At 49.2% G+C, this 24,616-nt stretch overlaps 1 protein-coding gene and 1 non-coding gene across 2 annotated transcripts in view; one reads left to right on the top strand and one right to left on the bottom strand.

The window, feature by feature from the left end:
- TJP3 (tight junction protein 3) overlaps positions 1 to 24,616 on the top strand; it is a 66,469-nt gene that overhangs the window by 4,688 nt on the left and 37,165 nt on the right. Inside the window, exons 2-3 of the mRNA XM_029052349.2 lie at positions 14,761 to 14,978; positions 19,271 to 19,504. The gene's annotated coding sequence lies outside the window, so the exon portion shown is untranslated. The remainder of the gene's footprint in view (positions 1 to 14,760; positions 14,979 to 19,270; positions 19,505 to 24,616) is intronic.
- Positions 23,714 to 23,851, bottom strand: LOC114807517. Its single transcript, XR_003755577.1, has one exon. It is a non-coding gene; the product is annotated as a small nucleolar RNA SNORA7 (small nucleolar RNA).

Genomic DNA, 24,616 nt, shown 5'->3' with positions numbered 1-24,616 from the left:
TGGAGGGAAAAGAGGGTTAAGCTGCGGAGAGGTGAAGGGGGGGTGGTAGAGGGAGTAGAGGGAGAAAAGGAGCTCAGTCTGGGAAGGCCTCTTGGAGGAGATGAGTTTTAAGTAGGGTTTTGAAGAGGGGAAGAGAATCAGTTTGGCAGAGGTGAGGAGGGAGGGCGTTCCAGGACCGCGGGAGGACGTGGCCCAGGGGTCGATGGCAGGATAGGCGAGACCGAGGGACGGTGAGGAGGTGGGCGGCAGAGGAGCGGAGCGTGCGGGGTGGGCGTTAGAAAGAGAGAAGGGAGGAGAGGTAGGAAGGGGCAAGGTGATGGAGAGCCTTGAAGCCTAGAGTGAGGAGTTTTTGTTTGGAGCGGAGGTTGATAGGCAACCACTGCAGGTGTTTAAGAAGGGGAGTGACATGCCCAGATCGTTTCTGCAGGAAGATGAGCCGGGCAGCGCAGTGAAGAATAGACTGGAGCGGGGCGAGAGAGGAGGAAGGGAGGTCAGAGAGAAGGCTGACACAGTAGTCTAGCCGGGATATAACGAGAGCCTGTAGCAGTAAGGTAGCCGTTTGGGTGGAGAGGAAAGGGCGGATCTTGGCGATATTGCAAAGGTGAAACCGGCAGGTCTTGGTAACAGATAGGATGTGTGGGGTGAACGAGAGAGACGAGTCAAGGATGACACCGAGATTGCGGGCCTGAGAGACGGGAAGGATGGTCGTGCCATCCACGGTGATAGGGAAGTCTGGGAGAGGACCGGGTTTGGGAGGGAAGATGAGGAGCTCAGTCTTGCTCATGTTGAGTTTTAGGTGGCGGGCCGACATCCAGGTGGAGACATCCTGGAGGCAGGAGGAGATGCGAGCCTGAAGGGAGGGGGAGAGGACGGAGCGGAGATGTAGATCTGCGTGTCATCTGCATAGAGATGGTAGTCAAAGCCGTGAGAGCGAATGAGTTCACCGAAGGAGTGAGTGTAAATGGAGAACAGAAGAGGGCCAAGAACTGACCCTTGAGGAACTCCAACAGTTAAAGGATGGGAGGGGGAGGAGGAGCCAGCGAAGGAGACCGAGAATGACCGGCCAGAGAGGTAAGAGGAGAACCAGCAGAGGTCGGAGTCCGTGAAGCCAAGGTAAGATAAGGTATGGAGGAGGAGGGGATGATCGACAGTGTCAAAGTCAGCAGAGAGGTCAAGGAGGATTAGAATGGAGTAGGAGCCATTGGATTTGGCAAGAAGGAGGTCATGGGTGACCTTAGAGAGAGCAGTCTCGGTAGAGTGGAGGGGATGGAAGCCAGATTGGAGGGGGTCTAGGAGAGAATGGGAGTTAAGGAATTCTAAGCAGCGATTGTAGACAACTCGTTCTAGGATTTTGGAAAGGAAGGGTAGTAGGGAGATAGGGCGATAACTGGAGGGGGAAGTGGGGTCAAGAGCGGGTTTTTTTAGGATGGGGGAGAGGTGGGCATGTTTGAAGGCAGAGGGGAAGGAGCCATTGGAGATTGAGTGGTTAAAAATAGAAGTTAAGAAAGGGAGGAGGGCAGGGGCGATGGTTTTAATAAGGTGAGAGGGAATGGGGTCCGAGGCGCAGGTGGAGGGGGTGGCACTTGCGAGGAGGGAGGAGATCTCCTCTGAGGATACTGCAGGGAAGGATGGGAAAGTAGGGGAGGGGGTTGGTGGGGGGGCGGGGAGAGGCGGAGGGGTGACTTTGGGGAGCTCAGACCTGATCGTGTTGATTTTCGTGAGGAAATAGGTGGCCAGATCATTGGGGGTGAGAGATGGGGGAGGGGGAGGAACAGGGGGCCTAAGGAGAGAGTTAAAGGTCCGGAACAATCTGCGGGGGTGACGGGCATGGGTGTCGATGAGGGAGGAGAAGAAGTTTTGCCTGGCAGAGGAGAGGGCAGAGTTAAGGCAGGAAAAGATAAATTTGAAGTGTGTGAGGTCGGCTTGGTGCTTGGACTTTCGCCAGCAGCGCTCAGCAGCTCGAGCATAGGAGCGTAGGAGGCGGACAGAGGAGGTGATCCAGGGTTGTGGGTTAGTGGAGCGAGAGCGGCGGAGGGAAAGTGGGGCGAGAGACTCGAGATGAGTAGAGAGGGTGGAGTTGAGAGCGGAGACCTGATCATCGAGAGTGGGAAGTGAGGACAGGGCGGCAAGGTGAGGAGAAATGCTTTTGGAAAGATGGATGGGATCAAGAGAGCGGAGGTCTCTGTGGGGCAGTAGCGAAGATTTGCAGGGGGAGGGAGTGTGAGAGATGAGGCAGGTGAGAAGGTTATGGTCAGAGAGAGATGAGGTAACTGAGGCATAGAGAAGTTAAGTGACTTGCCTGAGGTCACACAGCAGACAAGTGGCAGAGGCAGGATTAGAACCCAGATCCTCTGACTTCCAAGCCCATGCCCGTTCCACTAAGCCACGCTGCTTCTCTTGTGTAGCCAGTAGGGGTAGGAAGGTGGTCTATCCAACCAGCCCAGAGTAGCCCAGACCCCAACTGATGGTAATCCTGCTTGACCAACCACAGTGTTGGAAACATTAACTAATTCATGAGTATAAATTGCAGGTGTATTATAATCCTTTAAATTGGGCACTTTTTATAAGGTGTTTTGAGGGATCTTCATAAATAGCTTAGGAGATGTCTTGCTTTGAAGGTCAATGAATGTCATATATTAGAGGAACTGCAATAAATATCTCAACACCAAGGAGCCCAAAGGATGATCCGTAAGTCGCTTTTAAGAGCCTTTTACCTTCTCTTTCCATCCCTTCCCCTCTCTTGCCCCATTTTCCTGAAACAAATGGATGTGAGAAATGTTAGTGTCCATTTCCTTCTGTAGAATAGGTTTTCCAGAGTCAGGATGTTTTCCCCAAATCGAAATCCAACAACCAGCCCCAGGATCTAGGGCCGGGTGAGTATCAAGATTTTTGCTGTCTCTGGATTAAGCGTCAGAGTATCAGAGTTTCTAGTATACTTCAGAGTATACTAGAAAGCCTTGTACGCTATTTCTCAGTCTGTAGTACCTCCTAGTGGGTAAAAGGTGTCATATACTTTCAACAAAACGCTTGCTCACACCTCAGCTGGTATAAACTAGGATGAATGTTTTTGGTGGAGCTTGGGTAAGGTGACCAGAATTTTGCAGGGCTCAAAGCAGGATGGGAGCAGGACCAAAAAGAACGGTCAGAGTCGAGGCCACCACATTTCCGAAAGGATGAGGAGAGATTGGAGAGAGTCCAGAGAAGTGGGGGGAAATGACGGAAAATTTCCTTATGACTAAGGAATCGTTGGCTTAGCTTGAGCGGGGAAAAAAGGCTGAGGAATGATTTAGTAATTGTTTTCAAGTATGTGAAAGCTTCTTTTATGAGAAAGAAATGGACCAGTTTTTCCACATCCATAGAAGATTGAATAAGAGGAAGCAAGTTTAAATGGCCGTAGAAGAGTTTGATTAGCAATATGGAAATACCTCTTGGCTGTAAGGGTGATAAAACACCTCAAACCAAGTTTCTATTGCTGGAGATGTTTAAAAAAGAATAAATCAATCAATTGTATTGAGTGCTTACTGTGTGCAGAGCACTTGGGAGAGTACAATATAAGGGACACATTCCCTGACAACAACAAACTTACAGTCCAGAGAGGGAGATAGTCATTAATATAAATAAATACATTTTGGATAGGTACATAAGTGCTGAGGGGCTGTGGCGGGGGGATGAATAAAGGAAGCAAGTCAGGGCAACACAGAAGGGAGTGGAAGAAAAGGAAAAGAGGGCTTAGTCAGGGAAGGTCTCTTGGAAGAGATGTGCCTTCAGTAAGACTTTGAAGGGGTGGAGAGTAATTGACTGTCGGATATGAAGAGGGAGAGCATTCCGGGCCAGAGGCAGGATGGGGGCGAGAGGTTGGCCGCGAGATAGATGAGATTGAGGTATAGCGAGTAGGTTGGTATTAGAGGAGCAAAGTGTGTGGGGTGAGCTGTAGTAGGAGAGCAGCGAGGTGAGGTAAGAGCAGGCAAGGTGATTGAGTGTTTTAAAGCCAGTGGTGAGGAGTTTGTGTTTGAGGAGGTGGATTCATTCATTCAATCGTATTTACTGAGCATTTACTGTGTGCAGAGCACTGTACTAAGCACTTGGGAGAGTACAATGCAACAGTAAACAGACATACGGGCAACCACTGGAGGTTCTTGAGGAATGGGGAAACATAGACTGAACGTCTTAGTAGAAAAATGATCCAGACAGCAGAGTGAAGTATGACCCCGAGTGGGGAGAGAAAGGAGGCTGGGAAGTCAGCAAGGAGGCTGTTAGAGTAATCAAGGCAGGCTAGGAAAAGTGCTTGGATTAACATGGTAGCAGTTTGGATGGAGAGGAAAAGATGGATTTTAGCAAGGTTGTGGGAGTTGAACTGACAGAATTTAGTCATAGATTGAATATGAATTTGAATGAGAGAGGGAAGTCAAAGATAACACCAAGATTACGGGCTTGTGAGACAGGGAAGATGATGGTCCCTTCCCCCACCTGTCCCTTCTTCAACTTTCCCATCTTTCCCAGCAATATCTCAAGAAGAGATCTCCTGCCTTCTGCCAAAATCCACCCCTCCCACCTGGATATCCAACCTCATCCCTTCGCACCTTATCGAAACTCTTGCCCCCTCTCTTCTTCCCTCCCTATTCACCGTTTTCAACCATTCTCTCTCCAATGGCTTCTTTCCCACTGCTTTCAAATATGCTCATGTCTCCCCATCCTAAAAAAAAACCTCCTTTGGCTCCACGGCTCCCTCCAGTTATCACCCCATCTCCCCATCCTACCATTCCTCTCCAAACTCCTTGAGCGAATTGTCTACACCTGCTGTCTCAATTTCCTCCAATTCTTTCCTTGAACCCCTCCAATCTGGCTTCCATCCCCTTCAATCCTCAGAAACCACCCTCTCAAAGGTCACCAGTGATCTCCTTCTTGCCAAATCCAATGGCCTCTACTCCATTCTAATCCTCTTCGACCTCTCAGCTGCCTTCAACACTGTCATCCCCTTCTCCCGGAAACATTATCCAACCTCGGCTTCACTGACACTGTCCTCTCCCAGTTCTCCTCCTACCTCTCTGGCTGTTCATTCTCAGCCTCTTTTGCTGGCTCCTCCTCTGCCTCCCACCCCCTACCTGTGGGAGTCCTCAAGGTTCGGTTCTGAGGCCCCTTCTATTCTCTACACCCATTCCCTTGAAGAACTCATTCACTCCATGGCTTCAACCACCATCTCTATGTGGATGATTCCCAAATCTACATCTCCAGCCCTCATCTCTCTCCCTCTCTGCAGTCTGGCTTTTCCTCCTGCCTTCAAGGCATCTCTACTGGATGCCTCACCATCACCTCAAACTTAACATGTCTAACACAGAACTCCTTATCTTTCCACCCACACCCTGTCCTTCCTTTGACTTTCCCATCACTGTAGATGGCGCCACCATCCTTCCCGTCTCACTAGTCCGTAACGTCGGTGTAAACCTTGACTCCTCTCTCCCATTCAACCCACATATTTAATCCATCACTAAATCCTGTTGGCTCGGCCTTCATGACGTCACTAAAACCCACCCTTTCCTCTCCATCCAAACTGCCCCCACGTTAATCCAAGCACTTATCCTATCCCACCTTGATTAATGTGTCAGCCTCCTTGCTGACCTCCTGCATCCTGTCTCTCCACACTCCATACTTCTCTCTGCTGCCCAGATCATTTTTCCACAAAAACATTCAGTCAACGTCTCCCCACTCTTCAAGAACCTCCAGTGGTTGCCCATCCAACTCTGCATCAAACAGAAACTCCTTACCATCAGCTTTAAAGCACTCAATCTCCTTGCCCCTTCCTTACCTCGCTGCTCTACTACAACCTAGCCCACACAATGCACTCCTCTAATGCCAGCCTATTTATTCACTGTACCTCAGTCTCGTCTATCTTGCTGCCGACCACTAGCCCATGACCTGCTTCTGGGCTGTAGCGCCTTTCCTCTTTATAGCAACAGAAAATTACTCTCTCCACCTTCAAAGCCTGTTGAAGGCACATCTCCTCCAAGAGACCTTCCCTGACTAAGCCTCCTTTCTTCTTCGCCCACTCCCTTCTGCGCTACCTTGACTTGCTCCCTTTATTCATCCATTCATCATTCATTCATCCATTCATTCATCATTCATTCAGAGAAGCAGCGTGGCTCAGTGGAAAGAGCACGGGCTTTGGAGTCAGAGGTCATGAGTTCAAATCCCGGCTCCACCACTTGTCAGCTGTGTGACTGTGGGCAAGTCACTTAACTTCTCTGTGCCTCATTTACCTCATCTGTAAAATGGGGATTAAGTACTCTTCCCTCTGAGCCTCATGTGTGGCAGAGACCATCTGATCTCACCTTACACCTACTGCAGTGCTTAGCACATAATTGATGGTATTTCTTGAGCATTCACTGTGTGCAGAGCACTGTACTGAGAAGCAGCGTGGCTCAGTGGAAGGAGCACGGGCTTTGGAGTCAGGGCTCATGAGTTCGAATCCCAGCTCTGCCACTTGTCGGCTGTGTGACTGTGGGCAAGTCACTTCACTTCTCTGTGCCTCAGTTCCCTCATCTGTAAAATGGGGATTAAGACTGTGAGCCCCACGTGGGACAACCTGATTCCCCTATGTCTACCCCAGCGCTTAGAACAGTGCTCGGCACATAGTAAGCGCTTAACAAATACCAACATTACATTACAAAGTGACTTGCCCAAAGTCACACAGCTGACAAGTGTTGGAGCCAGGATTAGAACCCATGACCTCTGACTCCCAAGCCCGTGCTCTTTCCACTAAGCCATGCTGCTCCTCATAATGATTCTATATTTATGTTAGGTGTTTTTCAGGACAGGGGTTTTCAGTTGGATCTCGAAAAGAGGGAGGGATGTGATTTAGTTTGGTGTAGAGCAGTGGTTAGTGACTTTGTAGTATTGGGTCAAGCTGCAAGGGCCGGGTGGGAGGAAGCTAAGGTGTCTCAGACATTTTCTACCCTGAAGACAGCAGCAGAACCAGCTCCAGTCCTCTGGTACCAACACATCTACTGTCCTGAGGGTTCATTCCTCTTTTGGAAAGGAAGGAAGCAAGTAAAATTGCAGCTGGGCTGCCAGTTTCAGCCAGTCCACCGACTCCGTTTCCAGCCAGGAACCCTTATGTTAGGTCTTCCAGGTGCGTCCAGCTCTGCTTTCACTCAGGGGACCTCAAAGAGATTAAATAGTACTTCATTTAGCAAAATTCGCTTACTTTTCACCTCTTCAAAGGGTCATCATTTTAAATGGAAAGGTAGCATTTTACTCTGATTCAATCAATAGTACCGCTGCTGTGTGCAGAACACGTACTAAGTGCCAGAGGGGGTACAATATAATTAGTAGACCTGATCCTTGCTCTCAAGGAGCTTATAGTCTAGCGAGGGGAGGTAGACAAGAAATTATGCAATGGATTAGAGGGTGTAAATCAGAGAAACAGTGTGGCGTAGTGGAAAGAGCTCAGGCCTAGGAGTCAGAAGATCATAGGTTCTAATCCCTACTCCGTCACTTCTCTCCTCTGTAAAATGGGGATTGAGACTGTGAGCCCTATGTGGGACAGGGACTGCGTCCAATCTGATTACCTCGTATTTACCCCAGTGCTTAGAACAGTGCCCGGCACATAATAAGCGCTTAACAAATATCATTATTATTATCATTATTATTACTACTACATAATAAAGATATATATATAGAAGTACTGTAGGGGGTTGTGAATACTTAAATGCTTAGGGGGCCTGAAAATGCTGCCATGGCAGTTGGGGAGATGAGAAATCAATTGCTACCACGTTAATCCAAGCACTTATCCTCTCCTGCCAGGATTACTGTATCAGCCTCCTTGCTGACCTCCCTGCCTCCGGTCTCTCCCCACTCCAGTCCCTATTTCACTCTGCTGCCCGGATCATTTTCCTACAGAAATGTTCCTACCACATTTCACCACTCCTCAAGAAACTCCAGTGGTGGTTGTCCATTCACCTCTGTATCAAACCGAAACTCCTCGCCATTGGCTTTAAAGTACTCAGGCACCTTACCCCCTCCTTCTCCACCTTGCTACTCTCTCACTACAACCCAGCCCACACACTTCCCTCCTCTAATGCCAGGCTTCTCACTCTACCTCATTCTCATCTATCTCGCTGCTGATCACGGCCCGCCTCTGGCCTGAGCGCCCTTCCTCCTCAAATCCGACAGACAATTACTTTCCCACTGCCTTCAGAGCCTTACTGAAGGCACATCTCCTTCAAGAGGCCTTCCCTGACTAAGCCCTCCTTTCCTTTTCTCCCATTCCCTCATTTACCCCCTTTATTCACCCCCTCTCCCAGCCCCACGACACTTATGTACATATCTGTAATTTATTTATATTAAATGTTTATTTCCCCCTCTAGACTGTAAGCTCATTGTGGGCAGGGAATGTCTGTTTATTGTTATATTGTTCTCTCCCAGTGTACTTAGTACAGTGCTCTGCACACAGTAAGCGCTCAATAAATACGACTGAATGAATGACAATTGTGGTTCGACTGATGGCCTAGTGGAAAGAGCATGGGTCTGGAAGTCAGAGGACCTGGGTTCTAAAGCCGGCTCCATCACTTGCCTACTGTGCAACCTTAGACAAGTCGCTTAACTTCTCTGGGCCTTAATTTCCTCATCTTCATTCATTCAGTTGTATTTATTGAGCACTTACTGTGTGCAGAGCACTGTACTAAGTGCTTCGAAAGTACAATTCAGCAATAAAGAGAGACAGTCCCTGCCCACACTGGGTTTACAGTCTAGAGGCGGAAAGACAGACATCAAAACAAGTAAACAGGCATCAGTATAAATAAATGTGTATATATATATGTGTGAAAAATGGGGATTCAATACCTGTTCTCCCTCCCACTTAGACCATGAGGCCGATGGGGGATAGGGACTGTGTCCGATTTGGTTATCTTGTATCTACTCTGGCACTTAGTACAGTGCTTGGCACATAGTAAGTGCTTAACAAATACCACATTTGTTATTACTAATTATTATTATAATTATGCTTTCATTATTACAGTCTCTAGGCTTTAAGCCCCTGTGGGCCGGGAACTTGCCTATCAACTCTTATTTCGTACTCTCCCAGGCACTTAGTACTACTGTGCTCTCTGTAAACAGTTAGTGCTCAATAGTTCTATTTATTGAATGCTTACTGTGTTCAGAGCACTGTGCTAAGCACTCGGGAGAGTACACTATAACAATAAATAGACGCATTCCCTGCCCACAACAAGCTTGATTATACAAAGTAATAATTCTAATTCCTGGGTTCTAATCCCGGCTCTGCCACTTGTCTGCTGTGGGAACTTGGGCAAGTCCCTTCACTTCTCTGTGCCTCAATTACCTCATCTGTAAAATGGGAATTAAGACTGGGAGCCTTATGGGGAACAAGAACTGTGTCCAACCCGATTATCTTGTATCTACCCCAGGGTTTAGTACAGTGCCTGGTCCATTGTAAGCTCTTAACAAATATCACAATTATTATTAGCTTGAGAGGAATGAAGGGTGCGAGTTGGGGTGTAATGGGAGAAGAGAGTGAATAAGTAGAAGGGAGAGAGCTGATCGAGTGCTGTAAAACCAATTGTTGGGAGTTTCCACTTTGATACAATGAGGAATGGGTTACCACTGGAAGTTAGTGAGAAATGGAGAGATATATGGAGAATGACCCTTTATAAAAATGAACTGGGCAGCAGAATGAAATATGGACAGAAGAGGGGAGAGACGGGAGGCAGGGAGTTCAGGGAGGAGGCTGATGCAGATGTCAAACTGGGCTGTGACAATTTCCTGGCTCTCTGTAGTGGCCACATGGCTGGAGAGGAAGGGGCAGATTCTGGAAATTTTGTGGAGGAAGAGCCCCCAGCATTTGGGGTTGAAAGAGAGGGAGGAATCAAGGATAATGCCAAGATTACAGGTTTGAAAATAGATTATCCACTATGATGGGAAAGGGAGAGGGAGGAGAGGATTTGGGAGGGATGATGAGTTCAATTCTGGATATGTTGAGTTGGAGGTGGAGGTGGTGGTGAGACATTCAGGTAGGGTGTTCTGGAGGCAGTAGGAAATGGGAGATTGCAGAGGAGAGAGGTGGGGGCTGGAGCTAGATTTGTGAGTCATCCACAAGAGGATGGTAGTTGAAGTGTGGAAACAGATGAGCTCCCTACGGGAATGAGTGCAAATTAGAGAAGCAGCATGGCTCAGTGGAAAGAGCCCAGGCTTGGGAGTCAGAGGTCATGGGTTCGAATCCCAGCTCTGCCACTTGTCAGCTGTGTGACTGTGGGCAAGTCACGTAACTTCTCTGTGTCTCAGTTACCTCATCTGTAAAATAGGGATTAAGACTGCGAGCCTCACGAGGGGCAACCTAATTACCCTGTATCTCCCCTAGCGCTTAGAACAGTGCTCTGCACATAGTTGTGCTTAACAAATACCAACATTATTATTATTATTAAATTAAGAAGAGTAGGGAATCCAGAACAGAGTCTCCAGGGACCCCCACAGTTAGGGAGTGGAGGCAGAAGAAGAGGTGGGGTAAGGAGACGAAGGAGGAATCGCCAGAGAGGTAAGAGGAGAAGCAGCGTGGCTCAGTGGAAAGAGCACGGGCTTTGGAGTCAGAGGTCATGGGTTCGAATCCCAGCTCGGCCACTTGTCAGCTGTGTGACTTTGGGCAAGTCACTTAACTTCTCGGTGCCTCAGTTCCCTCATCTGTAAAATGGGGATTAAGACTGTGAGCCCCACGTGGGACAACCTGATTCCCTTGTGTCTACCCCAGCGCTTAGAACAGTGCTCGGCACATAGTAAGCGCTTAACAAATACCAACATTATTATTATTATTATTAAGAGGAGAACAGGAGAGAGCTGGGTCAGAAAAACTAAAGTTGGATAGTGTTTCCAGGAGAAGGGAGTGGTCTATGGTCCCAAAGGCAGCTGAGAAATCGAGGAGGATTAGGAGGGAGTAAAGTCTATAAAATCTGGCTAGAAGGAGGAAGTCTTTGGTGAAGAGGAGAGGAGTGGTGAAAAAAAGGTTAGTCAATTTCACTTCCTGGTTCTTGGGTGGCCTTGGGCCGCCGAGTACCAGATAACTCCTAAGTAAGTAATTTCTTCTTTTCTTTTCATGTTAGAGTGCATAAATACCAAGTATAATCTCACCATCCCCCGTTCACGCCTATCCCAAAGTTGACCTCTGGCCCACGTCCTCCCGTTGTCCTAGAATGCCCTCCCTCCTCACCTCCGCCAAACTAACTCTCTTCCCCCCTTCAAAGCCCTACTGAGAGCTCACCTCCTCCAGGAGGCCTTCCCAGACTGAGCTACCCCTTTTCCCTCTGCTCCCTCTCTGCCCCCCCTTCACCTCCCCTCAGCTAAACCCCCTTCCCCCCCTTTCCCTCTGCTCCTTCCCCTCTCCCTTCCCCTCCCCTCATCACTGTGCTCATTTGTATATATTTTTATTACCCTATTTATTTTGTTAATGAGGTGTACATCCCCTTGATTCTATTTATCGTGATTATGTTGTCTTGTTTTTGTCCATCTCCCCTGATTAGACTGTAAGCCTGTCATTAGGAAGGGATTGTCTCTATCTGTTGCCGAATTGTATATTCCAAGCGCTTAGTACAGTGCTCTGCACATAGTAAGCACTCAATAGATACTGTTGAATGAATGAATATTGATACTTTTTCTTTTTACCAGTTATATTCTACTAACATAGTCTGAGGTTGGATGCAGTAGTCCAACTTCTTTCTGGACCTGATCTGTCTTTTTGGGGGTGGAATTTCAGAATACCCATCTCTACTTAAACTGGAGACAAGCTCTTCCTTCCTCAGAACCTTCCTCTAGCACTGCAGGCTTTAGGGGCCCTCTAGAAAGGCCCATGGCTTAGCCCGTGGGCTCTAAAATCACCCGACGATTATTAGTACTCAAAAAATATTCAATTGTCTCATCATCACTATAGTCATATCTTGAATTTCACATGGGATTTATTTTTTCAAGCAATTCTTCCATTATTTCATATTATCCACACAGCATCCTTGTGAGCTAGGGAAAGGCAGGTATTTTTTAATCACGTTTTACAGAAATGAGGAGGAGGTGAAGAGGCCTGATGGAAAGAACACAGGGATTGTTTTCAGGGCAACCGGGTTCTAATTCCGGGTCTGCTACTTGCCTGTCATGTGACTTTGGGCAAATCACCTAATTTCTCTGTGCCTCAGTTTCCTCACCTGCAAAATGTTTACCTACTCTTCCCTCTGAGCCTCATGTGTGGCAGAGACCATCTGATCTCACCTTACACCTACTGCAGTGCTTAGCACATAATGGATGGTATTTCTTGAGCACTCACTGTGTGCAGAGCACTGTACTGAGAAGCAGCGTGGCTCAGTGGAAAGAGCACGGGCTTTGGAGTCAGAGATCATGAGTTCGAATCCCAGCTCTGCCACTTCTCAGCTGTGTGACTGTGGGCAAGTCACTTCACTTCTCTGGGCCTCAGTTACCTCATCTGTAAAATGGGGATTAAGACTGTGAGCCCCACGTGGGACATCCTGATTCCCCTCTGTCTACCCCAGTGCTTAGAACGGTGCTCGGCACATAGTAAGCGCTTAACAAATACCATTTTATTTTTTTTTGATGTTCTCACTGTGCCTCGATCTTGTCTGTCTCGCCGCCGACCCCTGGCCCACGTCCTGCCTCTGGCCTGGAATGCCCTCCCTCCTCAAATCTGCCAAGTACTCTCTCCCCCTTAAAAGCTTTACTGAAGGCATATCTCCTCCAAGAGGCCTTCCCAGACTAAGCCCCACTTTGCCTCATCTCCCACTCCCTCTGTGCTGCCCTGATTTTCTCCCTTTGCCCTCCCCCCTAGCCCCACAGCACTTATTCATTCATTCAGTCGTATTTATTGAGCGCTCGCTGTGTGCAGAGCACTTTACTAAGCGCTTGGAAAGTACAATTCAATGTAGCTATCTGTAATTTTATTTATTGTATTGATGTCTGTTTATTTGTATTGATCTCTGTCTCCCCGCCTCTAGACTGTGAGCTCAATGTGGGCAGGGATTGTCACTGTTTATTGTTGTCCTGTACTTTCCCAAGTGCTTAGTACAGTGCTCTGCACACAGTAAGTGCTTAATAAATATGATTGAATAAATGAATGATTTAGAAAAGTGCTTGGTACATAGTAAGTACTTAACAAATGCCATTATTATTGTTATTATCGATAAGGCTTGAAAGATGGCGAGAGTGGAGGTCTGTTGTAAATGAAGGGGAAGAGAGTTCCAGGAAGAGGTTGGTGGCAAGGTAGACGAGATCGAGGTACAGTGAATAGGTTGGAGTTAGAGGAGCAAAGTGTGCTGGTTGGGTTGGAGTAGGAAATCAGTGAGGTAAGGTAGGAGGGGGTGAGCTGATTGAGGACTTTAAAGCCAATGGTGAGGAGTTTCTGGTTGATGTGGAAGTGGATGGGAAACCACTGGAGGCTCTTGAGTGAGGGGGAGGCATGGACTGAATGCAGAGGAAGTGCTTAATAAGGCCCTTCATCATCACTGTTATGAGGAAACAAAGGCCCAGAGTTTAGCGACTTCTAGTGGCCCAGTCGGCCAGTTCCAGAGCTGGGACTGGAGTGTAGGATCCTTGACTCCCAGATACATGTTCTTTCTACTAAGTCAAGGCGTAGTGGAAAGAACCCAGGCCTGGGAGTCAGACGGCCTGGGTTCTAATTCCGTTTCTGCTAAATGCTTGCTCTGTGACCTTGGGCAAGTCACTTAACTTCTCTGTGCCTCAATTCTCCCATTCTTCCTCCTACTTAGACTGTGAGCCCTAGGCGGGACAAGGACTGTGTCCAACCTAATTAACTTGTATCTACCCCATTGCTTGAAACATCTGCCAAATCCTTGCTGGGTGACCTTGGGCAAGTCACTTAACTTCTCTGTGCCTCAGTTCTCCTGTTCTCCCTCCTACTTTGACTCTGAGCCCTATGTGGGACAGGGACTGTGTCCAACCTAATTAACTTGTATCTACCCCAAAGCTTAGAACAGTGCTTGACACACAGTGAGCGCTTAACGAATACCATTGAAGAAACAAAACACAAAACGCATGCTGCCTCTGATTTGGCTTCTCCCACTCCTCCAACCTTAAACAGCTGTCATCCTGGGGGGTAGCCAGCTCAGAAGGCAAGCGGGATCCAGCAGGAGCCACACTGGTAGCAAGTATCTTAGAGGGGGAGAAGATGCCAGTTCGGTGCCCTTTAGTCTGGGCCCACGCATCCCATCTCTCCTTCCCCCGGCTCTGCGAGCCTCCTCTCCCTCTGAATCTGGGTCAACAATCATGGCTGTGCGAGAGCCAGAAAAGACAAGAGATGACAAGCGTAAGAGCAGCACTGGCATTTGAATTCCCACTGCTTTTCCGTTGATGACACTGTCCACAGAGGCATGTCCATATGCATTTTTGAGATCAGAGAAATCCTTGTTGAGACCACCCTTCCGATCCAAGAGCCCCAGGGCGGCTTTGTGACGCTGATGGTAGTAGCCAGGCCCTCTTCTCAGTGCTCCTCCGAGGCCCGTTGACAGAAGGGAGTGACCCGCTCTGAGCCATCAGATAAGCGGAGACCAGACCAAAAGCCGGCCAAACTGCCAGGGAGAGTCAGAAGTGCTGGGCGGTGGGGAGATGCCCATTTATTCTCCGTCCACTTGAGGTGCAGAGTCAGACCGCGCCCCAGCCTGGAGTGGGGAGGGCCGTATTTGAATGGCCGTTTAAATCCATCTCGGGGTGTTACGGCTCCACTGCTGACTTTTTTCCTCTTTGTAGCCTCTGGAGCCGCAAGGGTTAAGCCAGCCACTGTGAAGTGAAAGCAGCGGCGCGCGACAGACAGCACCCGCACCACACCAGTCCCGGCGGTTCTAGCTGAGGATTGTCTCACTGGGACCTGGAGCCTCCACAGCTGGGGGAGAGCAAGCGTCTTTGTACCCCCATGTGAGGCCGGAGGTGAAGCTACGTTTCTTCGCCCTGCACCCTAACCCGGGCAGGTAAGTTCCTTTGCGTAGACCCCCTTACCTTTGCCTGGAGGGATGGGCACAGGGAAAGAGCATCTCATCCCTTCCAGCCCCCCAGAGTCTGGGAAGCTTTGGAGAAACCACGAGACTTTCAGGCAGCTAGCTCTCCGAGTCGGTCAGTTGGATCCTTGAAGGGTCCCCCGCCAGCTCTCAAAGCTGGCCTCTCTTCCTGCCTGCGTTCCAGAGGGGTCACTGGACGGAGACTCCCGTCGGAAATAATGTTGGTATTTGTTATGTGCTTACTATGTGCCGAGCACTGTTCTAAGCGCTGGGGTAGACACAAGGGAATCAGGTTGTCCCACGTGGGGCTCACAGTCTTAATCCCCATTTTACAGATGAGGTAACTGAGGCACAGGGAAATGGCCGGCGAGCTTCGGGTGAGGTTTCAGGGCCGAGAATCTGCGCAGAGGAATCGATCCTCATGCCAGTGAGTCGATCGATAGGTGGTATTTATCAAGGGCTTACTGTGTGCAGAGCACTGTACTAAGCACTTGGGAAAGTCCAGTACAGCGAAGTTGGTAGACACGATCCCCGCCCACGAGGAGCTTACACTTGCACTCTCTCGGCCCTATCGGGTCCCGTTCACGCTGGGGCCCAGGATGCCAGGGTCAAGGAGACAGACAAGGCTGCAGCATGTTGCAGGGGGCTTCGGTGGTCTTTGTCCACGATAGCCAACTACGGGAGGGACAGGGGCTAGAATCCAGGTCTCCCGACTCCCAGAGCTCTGTCCTCTGGGCTTACGGTCACTTGGTCATCACCCCAGAAAGAAATCGGACCATTTGTGAAGAAATCAGCCTGCATACCTGAGCTTGGCTCTTGGCCCAGGGGTCAGTATTTACATGGAGGAGCCAGCAAGAACGTTTTTCCATCATGGACCCTAGCTTCTGCAATAGCCGAAGAGAAGGATTGATTTTGGAGCAAACCTTTCTCTGAAGGGGCCTTCATATCCGTGAAGGCCTCTGTGTGTCACCTCCAAAAAAGTATCAGGGGAGATTCTGGGGAGGCTTCCCTCTCCTCCCCTCTTTTCCAGTAAGGATGGAGCAGAGCGCTGTCTACTTAGTCAAGAGTATTTACTGAGCACTTGCCTGATGACTTTTGGAGCTGAAAAACTGTTTTTTCTGGGCCATCCCACGCCCAAGACTATCTCCTCCTTCCGTTCAATTTTACTGTGTTCCAGAGCCTGGGTCTGGGAGTCAGAAACCTGGGTTCCAGTTCCAGCTCTACCACCATCCTGCGTTTTTGTCCTTAAGTCAGCCTTGCTGGGCCTTAATTTCTTCATCTGTAGAAAGGGGGCAATATCATCTGTCTTACCTCACAGGGAATCTGTGAGGGTAAAATGACATGACTGATGTGAAACTGCTTTAGAAAACATTAAAAGCCTTATAGAAATTAAAGGTGGATTAAAGAAAATATCTTCTCTCTTGGCTTGCCCTCTCTGCACCTTAGGTTTCCCCACCGTAAGCTTAAACACCACCCCTCCATCCCGGCCCCGCAAAACTTGATTAAAAGTTGATGGTGGGCCTCACATTATTTAGAAAAGGCTAAGAAGTGTCCATATTAAAGCCATTTTCTGGGTTAGTTTCCCTCTCTCCTCACCATCTGTCCTGCTGCTCAGTCTCCAAAGAGAATGGCCCCGAAAAAGAGGTCATTTGAAAATCCTTCTCAGGGGAAAGTGAAGCCATAAGCTGGCTTTGTTTGTTGAGGCCTAAATGCAATAGGGGCAGGCGGGCAGAGCAGCATAGCCTATGCCAAGTACAGCCTCCAAAGCAAAGGTAGCTTGTCCTTCAAACTGCAGGCGGCCCATTCCTCTACTGGGCACCAAAGGGAACAAAAACACCCCCCGGGGGGCGGAGACTAGAAAGAAGAGCAGAGCCTTGATCCTTAGGGATTCTCTGGCCTGAAGAAAAATGCCTAGAGCAGTGCTTTCCAAACTGAATGCCTCAGAGGAGTTCCAAGGGGACCTGGAGCCTGCTCCCAGGGAAGTAGGGAGGCCTAATGGAAAGGGCACAGAACTCGGGGTGGGAGATCAAGGTTCTTAGTTCATTCATTCATTCAATTGGATTTATTGAGTGCTTACTATGTGCAGAGCACTGTACTAAGCGCTTGGGAGAGTACTAGGCAACAATAGATACATTCCCTGCCCACAGTGAGCTTACAGTCGTGCCTGCCACTCGCCTGCTGAAGGAGACCTTGGGCAAGTCACTTAACTTCTGTCACTTTACTTCCCTGGGCCTCAATTTCTTCATCTGTAAAATGGGGGCATGATACCTGCTCTTCCAACCTCTTATATTGGGAGCCCCGGGTGGCCGGGTCCGTTCTGATTCTCTTGACTGTGCTCCGGCCAGTAGCACGATGTTTGGCATATAGGTAAGGACTTAAGAAATACCTTCATGATTCTAGCAGTCCCTCTAGACTTTAAGCTCGTCGTGAGCAGGGAATGTATCTTTTAATATCGTTATAGTGTGCTCTCCCAAGCGCTTAGTACAGTGCTCTGCACACAGTAGGCACTCAATAAATAGGACTGACTGGCAGTCCACCTACTGCCCCCACATCAAGCATTGGAGAGAAGCCCCATTATTAAGGGTCTGTAGATTAAACCATCACCTTGCTCCCTTCTGTGGGCAACACCCTGAACCAGATGCTGAGGAACATTCAAATACAAGTGTAAGGCGAAGGCCCTGCTCGTGAGTTTTTGGTCTAATGAGGGGAGACAATCACACAACTCAACACCCCCCCCCCCCCGCCAAATGTATGGGACCTTCCAAATCTCTGTTGTGTAGGAAGTATATGTAATTGTTGGGGGTTCATGGATTCCCTGCTCCTCCCCTCAGTTCAGTTCCCTTTCCTCATTTCCCCAAGAAGGAAAATGAACCACATTTTGAGAACCGTAGCAAAAATGAGATTATTGGGTATGAAACTATGGGTTAGAGAAGCAGAATTGCCTAGTGGATAGAGCACGGGCCTGGCAGTCAGACGGACCTGGGTTCTAATCCCCTCTAATGTGTGACCTTAGGCAATCACTTAACTTGTTTGTGCCTAAGCTTCTCATCTGTAAAATGGGGATTAAGACTGTGAGCCCCATGTGAGATGCGGTCTGAGTCCAACTTGATTAGCTTGTATCTACCCCAGCACATAGTACAGTGCCTGGTACATAGTAAGCGCTTAACAAATACCATTAAAAACGGCTCTCTCATAGAGGCAGCGGCAGAGTAGGAAAGTACAATTTGGGAGTCAGGGCCCTGTAGGTGCTGCTGAGGGGACTTGTACTGAGAAGCAGCAGAGCATAGTGGATAGAGCACGGGCCTGGGAGTCATGGGTTCTAATCCTGGCTCTGTCACTTGGCTACCGTGTGACTTTGGGCAAGTCACTTCACTTCTCTGGGCCTCAGTTACCTCATCTGTAAAATGGGGATTGAGACTGTGAGCCCTACGTGGGACAGGGACTGTGTTCAACCTGATTTGCTTGTAGCCACCCCAGCGCTTAGTACAGTGCCTGGCACAAAGTAAGTGCTTAACAAATCCCATAATTATTACTATTATTACTACTGCTGGCTGCCCTGTCTGTTGCCAGCAATTCCCCCGGTGGGAGATTTTCCCCTCCTCCCTGCCATCTCCCACTACAGGTCAGCCGCCTCTGGCGTTTTCCTCTCTTGATTGTGCAAGCCCTTGTCCAGTCAGTGTGGTCGGGGCCAGAGGGGAACCCCAAAAGCTTCTGGGGAGACAGGCCCCAATTCCAGCAGGAGACCCAGGGAAATTCCATGTGAAAACTATAGGGATCCAGATCAGCCTTGGTTTTTCCGCCCAAATGCAAACGGGGAGAGAAGAGGGAGCAAGCAAGGAGCCCACAAAAGGAAAGGCTGAAACTGCGATTTGGCTGCACAGTTTGTTTGATCTGGGAGGAGCCAGGCTTTGGAATTAACCGGCTTCAGGATCCCATGCTTTTTGAAGGAGAGGGGTTTGATGAGTTTTACAGGAGAGATTTTTCCGAAAGCTGGCTGAAACATGATTTGGATCTGGATGTCTACAAAAGGAAATTCTTGGGTCCCCCAGGAAGCACATTTTCCCGGGCAACAGCTGAATGTTGAAACATGGAGCCTTCAGACTGCCCCCCGCAGGCCCCACTCTAGTCGACTTATCTATTTCTGATTGGGGTCACCTTTGGAGCTGGGGTTCAGAGGGCTGAGTGACTCACCCAGAGAGTTAATCAATATAGGCCTGACTTTGGGGCAGGGCTTTCCCACATCTGTGCCTCTTTCCTTCTCCCAGCCCAGGAGACGCAAACAACGAGCCTCCCACCTTCCCAGCAAGTTGACAACCACTGACTGAGCTGTCGGTATAGGGCGGATTTGAGTTGCTGATCTACATCTCCAGCTTTGGACGCACCTGTCACAAGGCCTGGGCTTTGACAGTGAAAGCCAGCGGGCCAGAGTTCTCGGCTCTCCGGGGCCGGCACTGATCTCTGGAGAGGAGATCGAGCAGCACCCACTTCTCTTGGGCCAGGTAATAATGACTTATCCCGCGAGTTCTACCTCATTGTGTCTGTCCGCCACCAGGACAGAGATCCAGGGGATCAGAGCCCCTTTTTAAATTCCCCTTCTTCTGGGTTGGGTGAGGTGCCGATGGCTGTCCTCCTCCAGATTCTTGCCTGACTTTTTTTTAAGTTTGTCGAGGAGTTTAGACTACTTCTTGACAAAGGGAATTCTGGAGTTGTCCGTTTTTTCTTCTCCACATTCCTAAGCGGCACGGCGTAGTGAATAGAGCATGGGCCTGGGAGTCAGAAGGTCATGACCCCCTTCTAAACCCGGCTGTGCCACTTTTCATTCATTCATTCATTCATTCAATAGTATTTATTGAGCACTTACTATATGCAGAGCACTGTACTAAGCACTTGGAATGTACAATTCGGCAACAGATAGAAACAATCCCTCCCCAAAGCGGGTTCACAGTCTAAATGGGGGAGACAGACAGCAAAGCAAAACAGAACAAAACAAAACAAGACAACATCATCAAGACAAATAGAATCATGGAGATATATACCTCATTAACAAAATAAATAGGGTAATACATAATATATACAAATAAGTCCAGTGCTGAGGGGAGGGGAAGGGGGAAGAGCAGAGGGCGGGAGGGGGGGAAGAGGAGGGGGGGAGGAGCAGAGGGAAAGGGGGCGCTCAGTCTGGGAAGGCCTCCTGGAAGAGGTGAGCTCTCAGTAGGGCTTTGAAGAGGAGAAGAGAGTTAGTTTGATGGAGGTGAGGAGGGAGGGCATTCCAGGGCAGCGGTAGGACGTGGGCCAGGGATCGATGGTGGGACAGGTGCTTAACGGGGGACCGTGAGGAGGTGAGCGGCAGAGGAGCAGAGTGCACGGGGTGAGCAGTAGAAAGAAGGGAGGAGAGGTAGGAGGGGGCAAGGTGATGGAGAGCTTGCCTGTTGTGTGACCTTGGGCAAGTCACTTCACTTCTCTGTGCTTCAGTTACCTCATCTCTAAATGGGGATCAAGACTGTGAGCCCCACGTGGGACGAGGGACTATGCCCAACCCTATTTGCTTGTATCCACCCCAGTGCTTAGTACAGTGCCTGGCACATAGTAAGCGGGTTAACAAATACCATTATTATTATTTCAGATAGTTACAGACAGGTTTAGCTGGGATCTGGGGAGGGGCCAGTTCTGGAGCCCACAAACCCGGAGCCGGTGAACCCAAAGCACTGACGATCTGGCTCACCGTGTGCCTCTCAAACCTTGCCGTTTGCCAGCTGCCTACAGTCAACTGCCCTCTGCACCCAGACTAGCGGGACTCGTTCTTCCAGGGCTTGTGTGTGTCTGCGTTTTCCTAGCCAAACAACTTCATCATCAGTAGCTTTCATTGAATGACCCTGAATGCAAAAGTGCTTTACCGAGCAGCTGGGAAAGTACAGCAGAAGGCAGGCACACAATCTCTGCCCTCTAGGATCTTACAACCTAATGGGATGGACAAGCAGTTAAAAATAATTTACAGGTAGTGGGAACAGGAGAGAAAGCAAGGGAACAAAGGAAAATAGCTGAGTAAATAACTGAATATGCAAATAAGTGTGCGTATGCTGAGAATAGGATTGAAATACGCAAGGGCTAGGGGTGGGATTGGGTTGACTGGAGGTGGTGTGGATTAATTAATTAATTAATTAATTAATTCAATAGTATTTATTGAGCGCTTACTATGTGCAGAGCACCTTACTAAGCGCTTGGAATGTACAATTTGGCAACAGATAGAGACAATCCCTGCCCATCGATGGGCTTACAGTCTAATCTGGGGAGACAGGCGGACAAAAACAAGACAACATAATCACGATAAATGGAATCAAGGGGATGTACACCTCATTAACAAAATAAATAGGGTAATAAAAATATATACAAATGAGCATGGTGCTGAGGGGAGGGGAAGGGAGAGGGGGAGGAGCAGAGGGAAAGGGGGGAAAGGGGGCTTAGCTGAGGGGAGGTGAAGGGGGGGCAGAGAGGGAGCAGAGGGAAAAGGGGAAGCTCAGTCTGGGAAGGCCTCTTGGAGGAGGTGAGCTCTCAGTAGGGCTTTGAAGAGTGGAAGAGAGTTAGTTTGGTGGAGGTGAGGAGGGAGGACATTCCAGAACAGCGGGAGGACGTGGGCCAGGGGTCGATGGCGGGATAGGCGAGAACGGGGGACGGTGAGGAGGTGGGCGGCAGAGGAGTGAAGCATGCGGGGTGGACAGTAGAAAGAGAGAAGGGAGGAGAGGTAGGAGGGGGCAAGGCGATGGAGAGCCTTGAAGCCCAGACTGAGAAGTTTTTGTTTCGTGCGGAGGTTGATAGGCAACCACTGGAGGATTTTAAGGAGGGGAGTGACTTGCCCAGAGCGTTTCTCCAGGAAGATGATCCGGGCAGCGGAATGAAGAATAGACTGGAGTGGGGAGAGAGAGGAGGAAGGGAGATCAGAGAGAAGGCTGACACAATAATCCAGCCGGGATATTATGAGAGGCTGTACCAGTAAGATAGCTGTTTGGATGGAGAGAAAAGGGCGGATCTTGGCGATTTTGTAAAGGTGAGACCGGCAGGCATTGGTCACGGATTGGATGTGTGGGATGAATGAGAGAGCTGAGTCGAGGATCACACCAAGGTTGCGGGCTTGAGAGACGGGAAGAATGGTCGTACCATCCACAGTGACAGGGAAGTCAGGAAGAGGACAGGGCTTGGGAGGGAAGATAAGGAGCTCAGTTTTGGACATGTTGAGTTTTAGGTGGTGGGCAGACATCCAGGTGGAGATGTCCCAGAGGCAGGAGGAGATACAAGCCTGAAGGGAGGGGGAGAGGACAGGGGAGGAGATGTAGATTTGTGTGTCATCTGCATAGAGATGATAGTTGAAGCCGTGAGACGGAATGAATTTACCTAGGGAGTGAGTGTAGATGGAGAACAGAAGAGGGCCAAGAACTGACCCTTGAGGAAACCCCTACAGTTAGAGGATGGGAGAGGGAGGAGGAGCCTGCCAAGGAGACCAAGAATGAACGTCCAAAAAGATAAGAGGAAAACCGGGAGAGGACGGAGTCTGTGAAGCCAAGGTGAGATAAGGTGTGGAGGAGAAGGGGATGGTCGACAGTGTCAGAGGCAGCTGAGAGGTCAAGGAGGATTAGGATAGAGTAGGAGCTATTGGATTTGGCAAGAAGGAGGTCATGGGTGACCTTAGAGAGAGCAGTCTCGGTAGAGTGGAGGGGATAAAAGCCAGATTGGAGGGAATCCAGGAGAGAGTTGGAGTTAAGGAATTCTAGGCAGCGAGTGTAGACAACTCGTTCTAGGAGTTTGGAAAGGAAGGGTAGGAGGGAGATCGGGCGATAACTGGAAGGGGATGTGGGGTTGAGAGAGGGTTTTTTTAGGATGGGGGAGACATGGGCATGTTTGAAGGCAGAGGGGAAGAAGCCACTGGAGAGTGAGCGGTTAAAGATAGAAGTTAAGGAGGGGAGGAGGGAAGGGGTGATTAATCAGGGAGGGCTTCCCGGAGGATATGGAATTTAAGTAGTTTTTGGACGGTCTTTAAAGATGGGGGTCTATAGTTGTCTGGTGGGGTTGGAAGTCCCAAGCTGGAGCAAAGGGTCAGACATGGGAGAGTTCAGAGGCAGGTACAGTTAGAAGGTTAGTGGGAGGAGCAAAGAGATCGAGCCACCTAGGACTGGTCTGTGCTCAGTCAATGGGAAGCAGCATTGCCTAGTGGTAGGAGCCCGGGCCAGGGAGTTGGAGGACCTGGGTTCTAATCCCAGCTCTGCCACTTGTCTGCTGTGTGACCCTGGGCTAGTCACTTCCCTGTGCCTCAATTTCCTCATCTGTAAAATGGGATTAAATCCTACTCCCTTCCCTGACTAAGCCTTCTTTTCCTCTTCTCCCTCTCCTTTCTGTGTCACCCTGACTTGCTCCTTTCATTCTTCCGCCCCTCCCAGCCCCACAGCACTTATGTACATATCTGTAATTGATTTATTTATATTAATGTCTGTCTCCCCCTCTTGTTTTATGCCGTCGAGTCGCCTCTGACCCATAGCGACACCACGGACACATCTCTCCCAGAATGCTCCGCTCTACATCTGCAACTCTTTTGGTAGTGTATCCATAGTTTTCTTGGTAAAAATACAGAAGTGGTTTACAATTGCCTCCTTCCACGTGGTAAACTTGAGTCTCCGCCCTCGACTCTCGTCCATACCGCTGCGGCCCGGCATGGGTGAGTTTTGACTTGTAGCAGGTTGCCTTCCACTCGCTAGCCACTGGTCAAGCTAGGAATGGAATGGGTAGGCCTCTGCTTGACATTTCCTCCCATAGCCGAGACTGGTAGAGTACTGGAAACTCTCCAGGGGTGATCCTGAGAGGGGCTCTCCCCCTCTAATAATAATAATAATAATAATTATGGTATTTAAGCACTTACTATGTGCCAGGCACTCTACTAAGTGCTGGGGTGGAAACAGCATGGCCTAGTGGCAAGAGCACAGGCTTGGGAGTCAGCGGTCATGAGTTCTAATCCTGGCTCCATCACTTGTCTGCTGTGTGACCTTGGGCAAGTCACTTCACTTCTCTGTGCCTCAGTACCTCATCTGTAAAATGGGGATTGAGACTGTGAGCCCCATGTGGGACAGGGACTGTGTCCAACCTGATTACCTTGTATCTACCCCAGCGCTTAGAACAGTGTAAGTGCTTAACGAAACCATTATTATTATTATTAGCAAATTGGGTTGGAGATTAGGGGATTAGGGGATTAGGGTTAGGAGATTAAGGTTAGAGTTAGGGTATAGGATTAGGGTTTGGGTTAAGGTTAGAGGGTTAGAGGGTTAATAATAATGCTGGTATTTGTTAAGCGCTTACTATGTGCCAAGCACTGTTCTAAGCGCTGGGGTAGATACAAGGTAATTAGGTTGTCCACATGGGGCTCACAGTCTCAATCCCCATTTTACAGATGAGGTAGCTGAGGCACCGAAGTGAAGTGACTTGCCCAAGGTTACACAGCAGACAAGTGGCGGATTATCTTCGGATTCTAGACTGTAAACTCGTTGTGGGCAGGGACTGTGTTTGTTTATTGTTGTATTTTACTCTCCCAAGCACTCAGTACAGTGCTCTGCATACAGTAAGCGCTCAATAAATAT

This window comes from Ornithorhynchus anatinus, chromosome X2, assembly GCF_004115215.2.
Source record: "Ornithorhynchus anatinus isolate Pmale09 chromosome X2, mOrnAna1.pri.v4, whole genome shotgun sequence".
Taxonomy (NCBI): Eukaryota; Metazoa; Chordata; class Mammalia; order Monotremata; family Ornithorhynchidae; genus Ornithorhynchus; species Ornithorhynchus anatinus.
This window is presented reverse-complemented; position numbering and strand designations above follow the sequence as displayed.